We start from the raw sequence: 7,026 nt of genomic DNA, 5'->3' as shown, positions 1-7,026 counted from the left end.
ATTAATTAATAATTATTTTAAAAAATAATTATTACTATAAAATTATCAAAAAAATAATAAATCAACACTCCAATCATCGATTTTAAGTAATAAATATTTAAATGGACCAAAATACCCTTTGACGATGAAAACAGACGATTTGATCGTCAGTTTTCATGCCAACCTGCTCCCAAACTTCCAACCACATATTTTTAATGAAAACTAGTGATTGGAATGCCAACTTTTGTTCTATACAAGTGACCCTATGGTCCACCACTTAGTCACTCTCATTTTGGCAAAAAATCCCCATTCTCATTTCGACAAAATCGAGTGGGGAATGTACTAAATTTTTTTTTATATTGTTAAAAATTCTTTCAATTTATTAATTATTTAATAATTATAAAATACATTATTATTTTTATAATAATTTTCCCTTATTTTTAAGGAAAATTATGAAAAGAATAATATAATAGTTATACATATTAAAAATGGGGAAAAATATCAATAACATATGTAATTATCAATAGTATTTGTAAGTATAATAGTAACAAATAATAATTATTAATATAAAAAATAATATTGATAATATATATAATTATCAATGTTATTTATTTTTCAATATTATATTATTAATATAATAGTTACAAATAGTAATTATTAATATAATGATAGTTACAAATAATAAAATATAAAAAATAATATATGTAATTATCAATATTTTTTTTCGATATTATTTGTGATTATTAATTACAATTATTAAAAAATAATCAAAATATAATGGTTATAATTTTCTTATTAAATATAATAAAATATAACAAATAATATACACAATTATAAATATTTTTGTTTTTCAATATTATTTGTAATTATTAATTACAATTTTTTTAATGTAACAATTATAATTATTAAAAAATAATCACTTTTAGGATTAAAAATAAATATAATTTTTAAGATTACATTACAAATAAATAATTACATTTTTATTAGTAAGGAAAATTATAAAAAATAATATCTTAATTTATAGTTATTAAAAAATTAATATATTAATTTATAAGTAGGTATAATTATTTAAAAAAATAAGATATTAATTTATAAGTATTAGAAAATATAAAAATGCAATTATAAAATATAAAAATAGTTTTTTAAATTTTAATTTTGTAATATTGTCAGGAAATATTATATTTTTCCCTTATTTTGAATAATTATAAAATAATATAATTTTGGGAAAGCTATTACAAAAATAATATAGTAAATTATTATGATTAATGTAGTGAATTTATCAAAAAAAAAAGTATAATAATAATTTTTAGGAATAATAATAATATAATTATTAAAAAAATATTATAATGTTTTATCAAAAAAGTAATAATAGTAAATATATATTAATTTATAGTTAGTAAAAAATAATAATTTTCATATTTATAATTATTTAAAAAATAATATATGAAAACCAACGGTTGGACGGCCTGTTTTCATAGGGGTATGTTGTCAACTTGAAAACCGACAATTGGACCGACGATTTTCATATGGGTATTTTTGTCAAGTTGAAAACCGACAATCCAACCCCGGTTTATTACTTTTTTTTTTATAGCTTTGAAAAAAAAAAACATTATTTTTTAATAATTATTAATTAATATATTATTGTTTCAATCATTTTCCCAAATAATTATTTGTAATAATTCAAATGTTTGTCCTAGTCTTCAAAAGATTATATAGCCTTTTTTATATTAAACTGATTTTACCCTTATCTATAACTTATTTTCAATCTGAATAAATCATAAATCCTAAATTAGTTATGTTATTTTTTCATTTTAGTATATATATATACACACGGGGCGGTTCATGGGACATACGTAAAAACATATGTGAAAACAATAGTTTTTCAAAATATAGGTTAGAGCTCTTGGATTGAGCTGATTTTTTTGCGAGGATGGTCACTATGATGAGAAGATCATCCTCACAAAAAATCAGCTCAATCTGAAATTTTTAAATCCATCAAAAGTGATTTACAAATTATTGACAAAAATTGACAAAAAAATCGACGGTCCACATTCTAAATCACTTTTAATGAGGTTAGAAGTTTCAGATTTGACTGATTTTTTTTTTTCGGATGATTTTCCCATCATAGTAATCATCTTACATATGTCCCTTGATCCGTTCCCTATATATATATATATATATATATATATAGGGTCTCGTTCGGCACCCTAAGTTTTACCACACACTTTAACAAACGCGTTTTGTCCTACATGGGTTAGAAGTTTTGGAATGGGCTGATTTTTGGTGAGGATGATCTTTATGGTGAGGAGATCATCCTCACCAAAAATTAGTTCATTCCAAAACTTCTAACCCCATCAAAAATGATTTACAAAAAATGGACGGTCCACGATTTTTCAACGTGTAAACATGGGGCTAAACATTTCGGAATGGGCTGATTTTTGGGGAGGATGATCTTCTAATCATAGAGATCATCCTCACCAAAAATCAACTCATTCCAAAACTTCTAACCCTTGTAGGACAAAAAACGTTTGTTAAAGTGTGTGGTAAAACTTAGGGTGCTGAACATTTCCCTATATATATATATATAAACGTTTGTTAAAGTGTGTGGTAAAACTTAGGGTGCTGAACATTTCCCTATATATATATATATAAACGTTTGTTAAAGTGTGTGGTAAAACTTAGGGTGCTGAACATTTCCCTATATATATATATATATATATATATATATATATATATATATAGGGAAATGTTCAGCACCCTAAGTTTTACCACACACTTTAACAAACGTTTTTTGTCCTACAAGGGTTAGAAGTTTTGGAATGAGTTGATTTTTGGTGAGGATGATCTCTATGATTAGAAGATCATCCTCCCCAAAAATCAGCCCATTCCGAAATGTTTAGCCCCATGTTTACACGTTGAAAAATCGTGGACCGTCCATTTTTAGTAAATCAATTTTGATGGGGTTAGAAGTTTTGGAATGAGCTGATTTTTGGTGAGGATGATCTCCTCACCATAGAGATCATCCTCGCCAAAAATCAGCTCATTCCGAAACTTCTAACCCATGTAAGACAAAACGCGTTTGTTAAAGTGTGTGGTAAAACTAAGGGTGGCGAACGGGACCCATATATATATATATATATATATATATATATATATATATATATATATATATAGGGAAATGTTCAGCACCCTAAGTTTTACCACACACTTTAACAAACGTTTTTTGTCCTACATGGGTTAGAAGTTTTGGAATGAGTTGATTTTTGGTGAGGATGATCTCTATGATTAGAAGATCATCCTCCCCAAAAATCAGCCCATTCCGAAATGTTTAGCCCCATGTTTACACGTTGAAAAATCGTGGACCGTCCATTTTTTGTAAATCAATTTTGATGGGGTTAGAAGTTTTGGAATGAGCTGATTTTTGGTGAGGATGATCTCCTCACCATAGAGATCATCCTCACCAAAAATCAGCTCATTCCGAAACTTCTAACCCATGTAAGACAAAACGCGTTTGTTAAAGTGTGTGGTAAAACTAAGGGTGGCGAACGGGACCCATATATATATATATATATATATATATATATATATATATATGATCTTTAATTTTTATTTGAAGGTCATGTAAGTTAAGAGAGTTGTTATTGGCATCCCAATTTTTACTTATTACACCTCAAATTCTTAAATCATTTATTGAGTCCTACTGGAGTGACCTCAAGCTGGAATCTCGTATCACATTTCATGACGTTGAAGTGGATAGGAATCATAGATGCTTTTCATTGACTTTCACGTTATGAAGTGCGATATGACATTCCAGTTTGAGGTCACGTTAGCATTATTCTTATTTATCACATCCTAATTAAAAATTAAAACACACTCTTCAAACATTACAAAAGTTTGACTCAAATTATATTCTCAACATTATAACACAAATTCAAACAATTTATCAAGACCCAAAAGTTAGAAATCTAGCAAAGAGCGCTTCTATTGTCATCACAACTTTACGTTTTCTAAATCATTCACTTATTTGTTTTTAAGTAGGTGTAATTACGTTTTCTCACGTCTTTCAGTTGTCTATCCAACAACTCCCTTTCACCCAATGGCCTATGTTATATAGTTTTAAAATTCGACTCCAATGTCCACTGAGTTGATTCTAGTCAACTCGAACACTGATTAATTGATTCAGCAAATCAGATAAAAGAGAACTGCTATTGGCACACAATTTTTACTTATTATACCCAATTCCTTCAATTAGGGATTTTTCCCAACACCTGGGCTAGTTATGTCTAAATTCCAATTTCGATAAACTGTTCATTTTAAATCCCAAAACATGTTTTTCCAGTGAATTCGTCACTTTTATAATCGATGAAGTGGTGAACTCAACGTTGATAAAACCAACCTATTTTCATTTTTCAAGTTTTTCTAACTAAAATAAATTGAAAGATCAACTAAAAACTTGAGATAATGACTTGTCTTGATGATTTCAAATCAAAAGATCCATTCTTAATCAATTTTTATCCAAAAATAATGCAAAAAAAAAAAAATTGAAAACCCCTATTTTATCACATACTTTTTAAAATGTTTGAAAATAACTTCTTCCTTCTTAAATCCTTTTCGATGGAATGGAGTCTCCGAAACTCAATTGGGATGCCAAAAATTCTTTTATTTATTTCTTAATTTATGAAAACAAGGATTTCGAACGATTAGAACATTCAACCGTGAGAAATGAGGGAACATGGGTTCATGGATTGGCTAGAAAGAAACGGTCTACTAAATAGACTATTAAGAGAGGCTCTAAAACTTAGGAATTAATTAGAAAGAACTCTCTCCGCCTAGGACCTTTAAGTAATTTTTCATTTTTTAATTGTGATGTAATAAGTATGAGGTGTTGTTTGTTAAACTAAAAAAAATAAGTGCTGAATAGCATTAAGCGCTGAATTTAAGTGCTGAAAAAGTTATTTGTTTAGATGTTGAATCATGTTTGTTACACATTACTGAAGCTGGTAAATTGTCTTTGTTACCCTTACAATCATATTATATATTGTTTGCATGTTTCAAATGCCTATTTCTTCTTAAACATAATAAAATATATCATTTCTTATAAAATTAAAATACAATTCATTTTTAAATAATAAATAATACTCAAATCTTCAATTTATAAATAATAATTTCTATTTATAAAAGCACACAAATTTCAAATTAAAAATAATAATGTCATACAAATCACTAAAATTTAAAGTTAACATTAAAAGAATTTAATTTTGGATGGATAATTTTCGATGGAAATGAAGGATGTGTAATTATAAAAGCACCCTATGAATTAATAAGGGCAACCCACACCGTAGCCAATATTTTTTGTTTTAAAGTTTTTGGAATGAGCAAATTTTTAGTGAGGTTGGTCTATATGGTCTAGAAATCATCCTCACCAAAAATCAATCTATTTTGAAACTTCTAACCCGTCAAAAATAGTTTTAAAAAAAAAAAGGACAATTTACGGTTCTTGAACTTGTTTTGATAGGGTTAAAAGTTTCAGGATGGGCTAATTTTTTATGAGGATTATCTCCTCATTGTAAAGATTATCCTCATCAAAAATCAACTTATTCCAAAACTTTTAACCCATATAAGACAAAATAATTTAGCCATGGTGTGGGTTTATTAATTTGTGAGGTGCTTATATACTAATGTGGATATCATCATCACCAAAATTCAACTCATTCCACAACTTTTAACCCATATAAGACAAAATAATTTAGCCATGGTGTGGGTTTATTAATTTGTGGGGTGTTTATATACTTATCCATGGGATATAAAAAGCAATATCCTTTTAAGTATAAAGGCATACTCGTCTGTGCTAAAAAAAATGAAGGGCATACTTGTCCGTGTCGAAAAAAACGAAGTACTTATCGTTTCAGCACTTTTTCTTACCATCAAAATAGTGCTAAATTTTTTTCACTTATTTTCAGCAATAAGCGCTGAAAATATAGAGTAAACAAACGCGCTATTTTGACAAGAAATGCTGAATTTAATTTTTTTCAGCAATAAACGCTAAAAAATAGCGCAAACAAACACTGCCTAAGTCAAGGTGCTACTAACAACTCTCTTTAGAGAACCGAGTCAAATGGTTTATCTAATCCAATCACAATTTTAAATATCGTCTAAAATTGAAGTGACTCGCCCGAGTCATCTCGATATCATACATAAACGAGAAGGAAAAAAAATAATTTCTCACGTGTGCAAAATCTCACGAGACAAACGAGATGACTTGGATGATATTTGAAAATTTTTGGACAAATCCATAAAACTCAATCGAGTCAATTGGGATTTTTCATATTTTAAACAAAATAATTCATATTTTAGAATTTTAATACATATTTTATAATAACAAATTATAATTATTTATGTATACAAGTATAAGATTAAATAATTATAAATAGAGTTAAATGTTTTATCTTATTTTAAACAAGTTGAATCATTCGAGACAACTCGGTATCCTCGATGAATGAGAAGCTAGTTCCAGCTCCAAAAGCTGAAGCCAAGAGCCTGAAAAGCCATATTTAGTGGAAGCTTGTTCATTATAGAAGCACAGAAGCTACGAAAGCCTGTTCATTTTACAGTTTTTTATTGCTGGATTCTGGTAAAATAACTAGAATACCCTTAATGTTAATAATGCACAAAAATTGATCAAAATACAATAAATATATAATTACACTATATATATATATATATATATATATATATATATATATATATATATATATATATATATATATATATATATATATATATAATAAATTTATATTAAAAAATTATCAAAATAATTATTTTCAATTTAAATAAATATATAAATTTTATGATTTTATCAAAATTTCGACAACATCTCCTCTTAAAAATGGACATATTAAATTTTTCTGATAAATAAAATACCTGCATAATACACAATCTAATATCCACATAATGGACATATTTAAACTAAGGTTGCATTCAAACCCATAGAACATACAAAGTATGATAAATTGCAAATACCCAAAAGTGTGCACGCACTATGAGGTT

The sequence above is a fragment of the Akebia trifoliata genome, chromosome 14, assembly GCF_017979445.1.
Source record: "Akebia trifoliata isolate Shusen 1 chromosome 14, ASM1797944v1, whole genome shotgun sequence".
In the NCBI taxonomy this organism is placed as follows: Eukaryota; Viridiplantae; Streptophyta; class Magnoliopsida; order Ranunculales; family Lardizabalaceae; genus Akebia; species Akebia trifoliata.
Note: the sequence above shows the minus strand (reverse complement) of the source record.